This window comes from Microtus pennsylvanicus, chromosome 11 (genome assembly GCF_037038515.1).
Source record: "Microtus pennsylvanicus isolate mMicPen1 chromosome 11, mMicPen1.hap1, whole genome shotgun sequence".
NCBI lineage: Eukaryota > Metazoa > Chordata > Mammalia > Rodentia > Cricetidae > Microtus > Microtus pennsylvanicus.
In genome coordinates, this window is record NC_134589.1 from 75,665,966 (window position 1) to 75,680,635 (window position 14,670).

Below are 14,670 nucleotides of genomic sequence, written 5' to 3' on the forward strand. Positions count from 1 at the left end.
TTAGGAGTTGCCTTAATACTATGTTCATTTAGCAGAATAGCAGTGATACGCTCTCCCCCAGGGCCTATGCTCTGTCTAATCATAGGTTCTTGAGCTGGTAATGGTATCAGGCATGTGCTTCATCTTGTAGAATGGGCCTTAAATCTAATCAGAAAGTAGTTGGTTATTCCCATGATGTTCATGCCACTGTGGCATCAGTAGGCTTTTCTTGCCAGGCAGGTCATTATTATAGCTTGAAGGGTTCATAGGGAGAAAAGAGGAATTACTTCGTATTCTATGACTCAGTATGTAGTGTCTGCGGCAACAGGGTTTAACTTCCATGTTCTAGAGGGAAGCCAAGAGCACCCCCAAATATTACAGAGTTCTGAGCTTTTAACACACTAACTTGTACAGAGCCTCCCGAGGAGTGTGTAGACATTTAAGAACACTTTAAATCACAGAAACTCTCTTTCCCACTCCATCTACCTAATCCATTACATGCACATACACACACCAATTAATGTTCTGTGAAATATAGTTTGAGAATATTTGTATCATTTTACCTTTGCTCATCTACAAATATTATTTACTCTGTCTAAAACTCAGCCTTTCATTCCCATACTTAACAATTTACTTCCTCATTTGTATTGAGTTTTACCATCTTATAAGATTGTTTGACCATCTTAGAATCTGCCTCTCTGAGCTAATCAGAACATGGATGGTGGAGAATTACCATTCTACAAAGTAAAGATGGAAGAAAAACACCAGTGCTGCTCCAGGTGAGAGCACAGAAGAGGGGAGTGGATCCTATGACAGTCAGTTCACTGCTCAGGCCCCTTCCTTCTTACTGAACCAGGGATTCTGAACCATCTCAGCTGCTAGTGTGGGCTGATTCACCTAGTGAAAACACCATACCCCTTGCCTATTATTGGGTCCAGAAGGCCATAAGGCCCATCCTAGGAAATCTAACATGAGGAAGTTTCTAGTAAAGGTTATTTACTCTTAAGACAGAAAAGTAAAGAAAATGGCCTACCTTTTTCCTCTTGATGTTGTCATTGTCTGCTTTGAAACCTGTTAATGTCATTTCCTTCCAGCCTCAGTATTAAATTAAAACAAACAAAAAAATTAAGCAGAGGTAAAAGAGGACCAAGATTATTTATGGAGATGTAGAACCCAATGTTCCTAAAGCATTTCCTTTCTCTCGGTTTCTGATTATTTTTTAAGTCTGTCTGAGTTGTCATGTCTATTACTTGATACCGGAATTGTTTCTCCTCAGATTTAAAATGAGGTAAGGATGTTATAATGTTGCTAGGGTAAGCTGCCAGTACCTTCCACATTCATCTTGTATCTGTGACAAGCCAAGACATAGTCACCCACACATATCCTGATATCAGTTACCTAGAAATATGTAGTGATCAAAAAGGATTGTCTGGGGGGAGACTGGGTTCCCGAGCCTTTGGGATCTGGCACAAAGACCAGGAGAATGGAGTCGGTGGAATAAAGCTCAAATCTTCACATTAGTCGTACTGAATTTGCTTCCCAGATCCTCCACTTCCTGGCTGTGTGATCTTAGACAAAGAACTTAACATTTCAGAGGTTTGGTAGCAACTATAAAATGTAAACCCAACATAACACATCTCTCATAGTTGTTTTTTAACTGAAGGTTAAATAAACATGAAAGTTTTTACCATACAGTGTTTGCTGCCAAAAGCCTGTGTTTCACCTATTTAAGCAGGAAAAGGTAGTCATTTATCTAAGATGTTAGAGAAAGTAATTGCTATAAAGAGCCCCTCTACAACTTCCTATTCTTAAACTATGCTTCCTGAAAGTAAAAGAGAGAGCATGTCTTATTCCTTCTGTGTCTTCTGTCACAGCTTGTACACTTTCCAAATCTCAAATGGCAGTCAAAAATCATGTAAGAACCAAGATTAAATACTGATGGGGTTTTTTTTCTGAAAAATTCTGTCCAAATCCTAATTTCATAATATAGAAATGTCAGGACATGATTGTAAATACCTCACTGCTCCTGCCAACAAAAGATAAAGATCTGTCAATCTTGGATCTGGGTGGGCTTGTGACTTCGTTGGTAAATCCCAACAGAGATCTGGTCCCACAGTTTCTGAGCCTAGGGTCATATGAGGTTATCAGGTACCTTAGAATGGGCACAGTAGAATAACATTCCCCTGAATTCTGATAGCCTACCTTGAAGCCACTGTGCTATGAGGAAGCCCACGCCCATGGAAAGGCCCTGTGTATGGTTTCTGATCAGTCCTAAATGGGATCACCTTTAAGTCATGACAGCACGTGCTTTGATCTATGAATGAGGAATCTTCTTAACAGCTCTAGTCCCCATTTTCCTTCCTTGTCACCCACTGCTATTTGAATTTATCTAAGCCAACCAAAGTCCTGGATATGGATAAGTAAGGACAAGAAAGCCCGACCATATTCTTGACTCAAAATGCTTGTAAGCCTTTTGAGATAGGAGTCCCTATACTGCTCAAGTTTGAGACAGTTGTTACTATGGTAACAGATCAACAGCCCCCTGCTCTTAGTGAGGTTTCATAATTTGTTGCTCATGGCTCGTGCTTCCTTTTAAAAACAAATTATTATTAAATTTGAGAAGAGTTTGTTAAAATTTTCTAGTCTTTCATAGTTTTATGGAATGGGCGACACGGGTTGGGGATGACACATGGTGATGTATTGAGTTTAGACTTCTAGCTCTAAAATTTCAAAGAATAATAAACCCTTTTTAATATTTTGGAAAATGCATTAAATTTTCTTTGATTCTCTTCATTCATTGCTGTTTCTATATATCTGGCCTGAGAGGTGTTAATTTATTTTAATTCCAAATCTATTACTCATATAATAAATAGCTGATTAAAGTCAAAGTACATCAGGACCTTTAATTTGGTTTTCACTATTTTGCATCCCTATACCACAGGCATGTCCAATGGCACTGGTCATTTTAGCATCTGGAGATGCTAGAAATTCAGTTTGTGAATAAAATCATTCAACCACTTTCTGGCCAGTTTTCTTTGGTATATGTAAAAAAAGGGACATGCTGTACTATAAACAATGGGAAGGGGTAAAAGCCAAAGTAAATTTCTAATATATACATAATGTATATACTATATTACTATATACATTACTATCTAATAATGTATGTTATATATGGTAATGTAATATGTATACATATATATATATATTAATCATAATCTTCCAAAAAACAGTTTGACAAATGAAGTAATTGAGAAAATCTGTTCTGACTAAAGCCTCATTCTCAAAATGAAGTGATTTGTTCATGTGTTCATTCAATAAATGTTTATCACGTACCCATTATGTAACCATCCTGTTGGATAATGGGAGTTCAGAAAAGAGCAAACACAAAGACTCCTCTTGGAGGGAATCTAAAAAAACTGAGAGAATATTTTCCCAGTGATTAAATTCCTTGAGCTGCCTCCGTCCCGCTCCTGTGACAGCTGCAGACGTCTCAGGAATGTTTGCCTAGGGTGTCTAATTGCTCTGTTGTCGCTGTTGGCAGGAGGCAGGAGAGATCTTAGGTGGAGCTTTGCTTTCAGTAAATTAAACAATGACGAAAGCTGTTCATGTTTTCCACTGATATTTGTCATCTAATTCTCCATGACCTTTAAGATGCTGTGTGTGTGAAACAAGCGTGTACTCGATTATATACACAAGAAGTATCCAGAGAAATATACAAGGAAAGAAGAGAAAACAAATCAGGTCATATACTGAGTAGGACATAACCGACATAGAATCAGAACAACATGTATCCAGTCCATTAAGAAAAAAACATTTGTTACTGTTAAGATTTTTTTTTTTAAGGGAACATACATTGTTTAAGTCTGAGCAGCATATGGTCCCCTTCCCCAGTAAAATCACCTTGGTTTTATTTGAGGGGCCCAGTGCTGTTCCATTTAGTGGTGCCTCTGGCAATGTTCCCTCCATCCAGGGGTGGACCAGTGTCACAAGATGACAGTCTTTAAGCCACAGAGATGGGCTCTTTGGAGCCCCTGAGATTCAGGCTGCTCTTAAGCGAGTCTAACTCCAGGTTCTAGTAGAGCCTGAAGAAAGGCAATGGACTTTCTAGAGACCTCTGGTAACATGATACAATTTTAGTGCCTCATCCTGCCTTCTTGGTACTCCCTGGAAAGATTTATCTAGAAAAATGGGGCTAGTCTAAAAAGCAGAGCTGAGGGAAAGACATAATACATTCTCTTCAGTGTTTAAGTCATATTTCCAGACTAAAAAACCCATATTTTTTTCTTTTTGCTTAGAAAACCGGCCCCTCTCCTGGTTTTCGCTCTTCTAGATGTTTATAAACCAGCCTAGGTGCGTGCGGTGCTTAAACATCCACTTTGCTTTAATAAGTGGCCTTTCAAGCCTTTAGAGAAAGATTGAGAGGTTAAAGAATGATGGGGTAGATAATTTATGCTCAAATCAGCCTCCTTTTTTATAGGCTATGTTAAAAAGTGCTCATAAATATTTCCCCTTGGCATCTTCGGTAATCTTAATGGGTTAAGTGCCTAGTGAGTTCTACGTGTTCTTTTAAGTTCATCTACCTGAGCAGGCATGGGCCTCCCTTTCATTTGCTCACTTGCCTTCTCCTGTTCTAATCACTGCACTAAGTCAGTTTCCCTGCTGCTCATGGCAGTGGATATACATGTGTGTGGGTACATATGTGTGTGTGTGCATGTGTGTATACATATATGTGTATATATAACATTCCATACAGTGTAGTGGGTAGATCAATGGCATATGGATGTATATTATATATAATTTCCGATGTCATTATCCACTAGAGTTCTGATTCCTGTGAGCCCAGGTGAGAACACAATGCCTTGATATTTTTCACAAGAAACCTAGTAATTTCCACTGGCATTTTCCATACTCTGTGATTGGATCATAAAGGACTATAGCTAGAAAATTTTTTATGTACACTCTTGCCTAATTTTCATCTCCAAGATGTGAAATTAGAGCCACAGGAGGAAATTCCAAGGGGCAGGTGTCTTGACCCCATACCATGTCCTTTGTATGCAGCACATCTGTGGTATTTCTGTGTAGCTGGGCTTTCTCCTACAGATGAGTATTTTTAATGAGGAAAGATAAAAGAACGTTCTGCAGACTCTTGGACGGTATCGTGGTACTATGCAGTTGTCTTTGGTTAGTTCTTTTGCAAACGGGATCATAGGCATCTATAATGCTTACATGCTTGCAACTTGCTGGAGCTCCTAAGATGCACCAGCTGCTAAACTCTACATGGGTCATTGCAGAACTAACGTCATCCTTAGGAAGGAGGTTTTATCGTTAACTCTGGATGGGAAAGGTGAGTTAAATCATTTTCTCCCAATCACTCAGCCTTAGGTTGCAGCTATGATTTCAAGTTTGGTGGGCCCTGGTAGCTTTCCTTCCCTCCCCTGTTCATCCTCTGAAGGGATAAATCACTCACCCCCCATCAACAAACTCGCAAACAAGGGACGTTTGTCAAGAGATAGGAGTGACTTGTAGACTACACCATAGGGTCCAAATCACGTGCTCTGGAATTCAGCCTTAGGAAGTTCAGCACCCTGGGGCATGTTAGATATGATGGTGCCTGAGGGTCCTGAGATAAAAAACAAAGTCTGGGATGTACCTGATGATGGTGATAGGCATGATGATGATGACCACAGTGACAACCATGACCATGAGGACGATAACAACGACAACAATGATAGTGATAATAACTGGTAGTGATAAACAGTCACACTCATGGAGAGTCAGCAATATGCCAGGCACTTTTCATGGCTCTGTATATAACATCTTTGTTACTCCCATAATAGTGAGAAGATATAGGACCCATTATTTCTCCCTCTGCTTTTATGAATAAATTGAGACAGGGACAGGTTAAAGAAATTCCCACATGAAATTGGGAGTCAGATTCAGGTAGTCAAACTTCATGAGCCCATAAATAATAGAAAGATGCTTAAATAATGAAATTCAGTGAATTTGTAAGTCAAGGTACACATATCTCCAGCTCAGTTTCTTTGTACCCAGGGAGGCTATGCTACTGATCTTCTTAGTGACAATATTGATTAATAATAATGACAATAATAGAATGTTCTGATAATCTGTTTTATGTTGTAGATATTCTGAGTTCTTTCAAGCATTACACCATGCAACCCTGTAGTAAGTCTCTGAGTTGGATACTATTGTTAAATCCACTTGCAAAAGAGGTTGCATAATTTCCTCAAGGTGACTGTCAATGTGACATCAAAGCCTTTGTTCAGACACAAATATTCTGTTAGTCCTGAAGTGTCTGAGCCCCATCTCTTCTGCTCTGAAAGTGCTATAAGATTCTTTGAGATGCTAAACTGAAGAGTTTGATTATGCCCTCCTTAGGCTCCTCCCAAAAGTAACCTCAACCTTCTTGTGGCTGACAGTCCTTATGGAATGTTAAGCCTGTCATTGTCATTAAATGTTTTTCTGTGTCACCAGGGTGCAGTGACACAGACCTGTGTGTGGCCCACAGTGGTGTGGATGAATGGGGACACACTCAACGCCTTCTGGATAGGATAAACTCTATATTGTACTTTGCCCAAGATTTTCTGATGTAAATTTAGTGAAAATGACCACGAGGTATCTTTCCAGCTACAGGGTTATAACTCCTCAATGATGGGTAAAAGCAAGAAAATGTAAAGCTATTTTATCATATTCTACAAATATCATTTCAATAAATTGTTTTTCTTTTCCCCCCCACTAAGATTTTGTTCCTTTTCTTTTTTCCCAGGAAAGCAACTCCCTGGGCAGATTTCCTGTCTGTGGTTTTGGGTTGTTGAGAGAATGTGAGCTAAGCATGTAACCTGAAGTGGGCTCGGCCCCAGTACCATCTGCACCCCTCATTTGCCAGTGAATCATACTGAATCATGTATGATTCTGTTTAAATGTCTCTTACAGTCCAGCTTTTATTGTTATTTAAATTTTGTGTGTTTACATTCTGTCTTTTTGATTAGCTTGCCAGTTTCTTGAGGTCAAGGGCTATGATATACCTTTTGCTTTCTCTATAAGACCCTTAATTAAACAGACAACACATTGGTGAACTCAGATCTTTCCTGAGTCGTGCTCGTTACACACTATGATGACTCCACAATCTTCATATACTTTTTAATGTATACTTTCATTCAAGGCTTGGGAGTGTAGGCACCTGAGAGGACTTAGTAAGAAGTGATGATGGATAAAGAAGAAACTGCCTCCATTGTCTAATAACCAACTTCAGTAATTAAAAAATAAACTCTGTATAGCTCAGTTCCCTCAAATATCACAATGCTAGTAGTTAGGCCTGTATTAAAACACTGGGAAAATGAGTATGCTGGCATGAGTTAATTACTTAGGAGCGATTCTGAGGAGCATTTGGTAAGTCCCTAGGAAGTGGTGGAGCTCATTATTGCTAATATCACCACCTTTCTGCCAGACCAGCAAGAAGATGTCCACAGTTGAATAAGCTGGGTCTGTTACTGACAATGAGGGAGAACCTACAGAAATCAGAAACTCTGGTGCATGTCAGTCAGGGAAAGTGCTATAGAATTTAGAGTTATGTGGGATATTTTGAGACAGTGTTTAAGGAAACAAACCTTACCTCTGGATTGGATGCTGTCAGAAAGTAGAGGAAAATTCCATGATTGGTTCTCAGAAAAATATCCCATCTCAAAAATGAGATCATAGAGAAATTGGGTAGATGAATCTATGTAGGTGCAGGTAGCCTGAGGCAAATGCTGGGATTTCATTGATAAAGTCACTCACACACAGGCAGGAAGTCTGGCCATTTGTGTCTATATATAAGCATCATTAAAGTGGCCGTGTGTTTTGTTTTATGTGCTCTGGTCCTGGAGTGGCTGCTACTGATTGTGATGCTATATGATATTGTATTGAACAGAACGTTGACACTTAGCTTACAGTGCTAGACCAGCTCTTAGAAGACCATGGTTGCTTTTATCTTTTTTAATATTTGAAGAATAGTTATAAGAGCCATCAATGGGAGTGCTTTTATTTCCAGAGATTGTGCAGAACTGGTTACCTATGTTGACTGATATTCTTATATCAGTCAATGCAGGTGGGCATCATTATTAACTATCTATGAACTGGCAACTTCCTGGTCAGAGAAGCTGAATAAATCCACCTAAAATAGAACTGGAGAGTAACAGTGTCCTATGAAAACCCAATTTGGCTAAGCACTAAAGTCTGTTGTGATCATCATTATGAGAGAAACTGCTGTTACATGGTGTCTATTGAGCCTGGGATTTTGGAGGCTTCTTGTTTCTTCGTGATCCTTTTCTCCAAAAGTTTATGTTTTAGTATGATTTCTCAGACTAATATAGACCTCAACTATAGAAGGCAAATTGCATGGTCCAGATACATCATCAGGGTATAGAGGAAGGAGTGATGTGTTCATTAATTCAATTGGCCCTGCTGAAGTCCACTCCATTGTAATGCACTTTGCCAAATGCCATGTTTAGATATTGGCATAAACCAAATCTCATCATGATTTCTCAAAAGTTGTGTTTATAGAGAACACATTTACGTAGTAGTAGATGGTAAGAATACTGGGACTGGGCAGGAAGTTGGACCTGAGTGACAGAGAAGGTCCTTTGGAGGAGTCACAATTCAGCTGAGACTTAGCCATGAAAAACCACGTGAAGAATATTGCACATACAAGGGATAAAATGTGCTTAATACCCAGGGAATGAAACCAATAAAGAAACCCCTGAGAAGAGAAGACCAAGGGTAGCTTGTCAGGCAGATCATTTGGGAATTTAGACTAACCAGTAATTACTCTTCCTACCTTTCAATCTAGGGGGAACCCAGTGAAGACTTTTAATTGGTATGGATGAATTCATGTCAAGGTAGACCCTCAAGAGGATTTTCTGAAGAGGGGCATTTGAATGGGGCTGTGGGTAATGCATATCAGCAAAAAACAGAGGTGATATGTATATAAGAGAGAGGGTAGGAATGTAAGTGCATACGAACAATAGCGTGGTGCCGGGAATTATGTACCAGGCATAGAGACAGGTGAGTGCTCCTGGAGAGGAAGGCTTCTGCTGAGGTGGAGCATGTTTTGCAGTGTGAAGGCAAGCCTGGAAACCCTTCCCAGAGCCACGCCAGCAAGCTGAGTGGTGGTTTATTGCCCGTGTTTCTAGAGACAATGGGGAGTCACAGTGTTGAAGGGCATAGGATTGAAAAGGGGAACAAGAGACTCAATCCTCGCTTCCTGTTGCTCTTTTTATTTTCTTGGGTTAGTTTCCAAGAGTTCATTGGTTCTTCTGGGATCAGATCTGATGACAATGAAAGGACAGATTAGTGTTGTCTATGAGAGCAAGCCAAATAAACGCACCCCTCAGGTTGGTGACATCGGAGAAGTGTGCTTGGTTGGCCATATGCTTGACACTTTACGCCATGGCTAATATTATAAACTGGTACTTCTCAAGAAGCCACACATGTCTAGTCTTTGACTGGCTCTGGGAAAAGCAGATCAATATTCTAGCCAAACATGTGGCTTTTCTATTTATACAATAATGTCTTTTGAAAAATGGCCTTTTGATAACATCACCACTTTTTGCCACACTTAGAAGTTCAAATAAACATATAAATGCATTACACTTGAATGGGGCATTGTTTTCTATTTGGACAAAATATCAATATGGCTATGAGCCTGGTATCTGCGCTGATTCTGGGGTCACATGAAACTGAAGAGGGAAAAGAAATCTGGAGGGTTGTGTGGTGACCATGAGTTGTTTTACTACAAACATTGGATTGTTTTGAATGGTAAGAAATACACTCAGTCTAGTTTAGAGACAATGGGAGGGTCATAATATAAGAATACGTATAGCTTTTACTTTGATCTGGAACATCTCCGTATCTTGTATAGACTGAACACTTATCAGCATCTTCCAGAAAATCATCCCTTCCCTCCTAAATCTCTGGGCTCCCTGAGAACTGGCTTTTCCTCTAGCACCAGCCTACTTATGTGATTCAGGTCCCTCATCAATCATCGATTCTCCCTGGGCTGAGATGCTGGCTCAAGACAGTTAGTATAAGCCACGGAGAAACATTAAGGCATTCACTGGCAAGCCCAAAAGAAGTCATGCTTTTGCTATTGAAAATAAGCCTAGCAGAAAATAGTGCCAGAGTTTCTAGTATTCACATGAACATTAGAAAGGAGTCTGCCAGAGGGCCCTGAGGAAACTCTGCTGAAGAAGCTAGGGGTGGACAAGGGGAAATGAGAAAGAATTATACACTTCATCAAGCAATACCTGCACATTATTTGCTAGTATGAAATGATAGCTCTATTTCTTGCTTATACCTCTGTGTGTGTGTGTGTGTGTGTGTGTGTGTGTGTGTGTGTGTTTCTTATCCCTGTAAGTGCAAGATAGAAAGGGGCAAAATGATCCTAGAATGTAATCTCAGAGTCTGCTCAGCATCTGAAGACACCTGGAGATAGAAAATAGACTCAGGTAGAATGTTTTCCTCCCCTCTGCACAACCTGTGTACCTTCCTCTCTCTCTCTCTCTCTCTCTCTCTCTCTCTCTCTCTCTCTCTCTCTCTCTCTCTCTCTCCTGAATTTTCCTCCCCAGCCACTTTGCAGCACCTGGCTCCTTAAAAGTCCCAAGCCTACCAGTACAGTGGCAATATTCTAGGAGCAGCTTACCTAAAATACTCCTAGCTCTCAGTTCCAAATCACCTGGAGAGAACTTGAGTAGCTTCAATTGGATTGAGAAGTTGAAGAATAAATTCCCTTCTCCAAGCTTTGTAGGGGACTTGACTTGGCGTGTGCATTGTTCTACTTCCAAATGGATTTTTAAAATTTCTACCCAAATGCCAAGCCCTATTTTCAGAGGATTGGGGGACCTGCTATGGTAGGCACAATGAATTAACTTTGACATATATGGCAGTCTGTCTGTCCATCACTGAAGCGTATCTGGCTTTCAGGAGAGCTATCTGGGAGTTAGCCTGCCAGATCCATGCTATAAAGCTTAGAGGACCAATGTCAGTTCCTTAGGAGCTGGAGGGGTTTCACGGGGCAAGAGAAATTACTGTTGAAAGTGGGCCAATCCTAGGAATATGGGGGTAGGTGGACTTTCTGGTTACAGATTTGCTAGTTTCAGATCCCTCTCATCTCACACCAGGGAAAAGTCTAAACTTTACAATATTCCAACTAAAATTGGGCTTTCGGAGGTCGTGAAGACCTTTACAATCACCGTCTTATCTGTACTCCAGCTGAATGGCCTCCCATTCACATTTTTAAACATGGAAAAGCAACCAGTCCATAACATTCCTCTGTAATTGGTGTAGCACTGGAGCACCTATAGACTGGTTGGAAGAGCTCAGTGCCAGATCTTGGCCAGAGATGTAGAACTGAGTAGGAAAAGATGACTGTACAGATCAGAGACAGAGAGAGATGGCTTAACCTATCACTATGCAGAGGTCCTTACGCAGGTGAGACGGACACTCTGTAAGGTAGAAGATGTGCTAGAAGAGAGGATGCTCAGTCTTGTCTCTCTTCCCTGCCCCTTCTCTGTGCCCTTGGATGTTCAGGCTTTATTGCTACCAGAAGGTTTCAGAATAACAGTTTATGGGAATGGATGTCAACCCTGGCTACATATTAAAACCACTTGAGGAGCTCTGAAAAGTAGACTGGTGTTTCTTGCTCCCCCAGACTAATTGAGTCCAAATCTCTGGAGCAGCATCCCAGGTTTTGATATGCTAGAAAGTTCCCCAGTTGACACTCAAGCTCAGCTAGGCTCAGTTCCTCTGGTATATGGATCCATTTGCTACATAGACTTCTCCAGTTGGCTACCTGGTTGCCCTGAGGGCAGGATGGAGCATGCTCAGTCAGTGTCCAAGTATCCTGGTCATTTTGCCTGCCTAAGCTTCGGTATCTGAAAGTTAGTCTCCCTGATGTAACTCTCAAATTGACAAGTCATCTTCTTTATGCCAACACTGTTCAAGTTCTATGGTTAGACTCTTTTGATATCATCCAATCAAACCTAATCAGGAAGAAAGTTAGAGCTCTTATTGAAACAGGTATGACATTGCAGGAGGGCAGAGTGAGAAGGGACTAGGAAAGGGGTGTTGTAAAGTGTGTACACTGCTAAAGATGCTGAATAGAATCATCTATTTCCTGAAAAAGAACCACTTTAGTAAGAGCTCATTCTCTGTTATTCCTGTCAATCAAACACTGTCCAAACGCCCTGTCCACATATTGATGTTCTGTGTAAAGAGAACAGTGTTTATGGGGAGAAAGGCATGTCAAATATGGGAGAATGCAGCCATGAATTATGGGTGTGGAGGTAAGAGGCCCTTGCCAAAAGAAAGGGGGAAGATTCTCCATCGCTTGCTCCAGGGATTTGGAATGGGGACAATCTGAATTTCTTTGAACAGCTGGAATATGGAGTTAGTATGTTCTATTTGAGCTACTTGGTGTCCCCCCAAGACAATTAAACTTCTAACACCAGATAATGACTACCTTGCCAGATCTCAGTTCTCCATGTTCCAGTCGCTCACCTTACCGGAGGAGAGACAGAGACTCTTGGAGGAGAAGCAAGGGGAGCACTTGAGTCTCAGGTAGTTGGAGTGGGGCCCAGGCTAGCTCCAACTTTGCAGCCCATTGTGTTCTCTGCTTAGGAAGAGGACTTCCCAGAGAACCCTCTCTCCTCTGTCTCCTGGATCCTGGGTGCCCACCACACAGGCCAGGGCTGTTCTCAGTAAGGTTACAAGCCAAGTATTGAACCTGTGACCACATCTTATTCTTGAAGAAAAACCATACTATCATTCAACTCCTTCCACCTTACCATTCTGCCACATACTTGTTTATCAAATATCCTAAATATCCTTGTGCACCACTGTGGCTTTGTGAGTGTGTGTGTGTGTGTGTGTGTTTTCTTTTGTGCTTTTGAAACAGTAAATTATATCATTTCAGATTGGTGAGACAGTTCCACGTCGAATAGTGACTATAATAAAGTTGACTATGTGTTAAAGGAAGGCATTTTTATTATTTAAATGTGTACTCTGTAAGCCCAGTTCGGAGACTAGATTTCTAATGAGAATTGCCCGAGGGATCTCCTTGAAGGAACAAGTGTTCACCAAATATTTTTGAGTGCTTGCTGTGTGCTACTGTGATAAGGGCTGGGACCTCAAGCTGAAAACAGCTCCTTCTTCCCTCTTGAGAGCACCACAGCAGGAGGGGGGTAGGCTAACTAGTCTGCTAAGAAAATAGCCTTTGTTAAGACAGCAGAGCCTCTAGGATGTTTAATAAAAATGAAGCTTTCAACTTCTGCCCCTTCCGACCATCAGCCTCCTAATCTTTTGTGCTAATGTTTTCATTATGGAAAAATATACCAGACAAGACCAGCCCTGCTCCAGTTAGGAGACCATATGTTCTGATTCAGCTGAGCAAGATTCCACAAGGTAGCCCCTACACATGGCCACCACCCCATATGACGTTCACGGCCTTCTTAGTGCCTAAGTTTTGAATTCATGCGTATTTGCTGGTCTGTTAAAGGCAACTTATCTCACTGTGGAAACTACTGTGACGGACTTTAAGGTGTGTCTTTCTCTCTATCTCTCCATCTCCTCTAGCCCTGAAGTCCTTGCCTGTCCCCAGGGGCCTGGCGAAGGGACTTCTGTTATCTGCTTCCCTGATATGCTGAGCTAATGGCACGAAGCTCTCTTGGCCATCTAGCATGGAAGAAACAGAACACCAATTTAAATCACGAAGAAAAAAAAACACTCAGTGAATCTATCATCATTAATCTTACTGTCAGTTTTAATTTTGGGGACATTACCTCACTCAACACCAGTTGAAAAGAGCTGCCAAAACCGATGATGTCATCATCACTGGCCGTGTCTGACCCTGCCTGCTGATTCTCAGGGCTCAAGCAAGTTAATAAATCCCCTGGCGCTTGGACACACAGTGGAGTTTTATTACAATGAAGGTATAAACCCATGATGTTGCTTCAATTAAATGGCCTGAGAAAATACTTTCTTGTGTTTAGCAAAACTGTAAAACATAATTATCCTCCCGCAGTTGATTTTCTTCATTGGGCTGAGTCTTTGTCACGTTTTTCATACACCCGCACACGCACGTGCAACGTGCGCACACACATGCACGCTCTCTCTCTTACAAACACACACACACACACACACACACACACACACGGAATATCATTAAGGCTGCTGCCTATTTGACATTTGCAGTCCCTCTAGATTACCACCTAGAGACCTTGTGGGTTGCTGCCAACCTGCATGGCAGTTCTCACACATCTAGACACTGCTGTGAGCAAGGCAGGTGAGGGCACTGTGGGGCTCTGCACAGGGCAGAAGCTGGACTCTTAAGAAAGGGTGGGAGATGCATTGAATGAACCTGGAGACCGACAGCTGTTCTCTCAAGACTCTGGGCTGCATCGCTCCTCAAATATTTATGAATAATTTCCTTCGGCGTGTTTCCGACTGCCCAGGATATTAGTTTTTGCTGCTTTTTTCTTACTCATGGTCCATCTGAGGTCTTCTGGCCTGACCCTCTTGTGAAGTCATGCTGCCGGCCGGGCGCCACTGTGTCAGGCCATTGCCATGGCGTCAGCGCTCAAGGCCACAACACAGGCTTTGCCACGGCAGCTGGAGGAGGGTTGGGCAGGATGGCAAGGA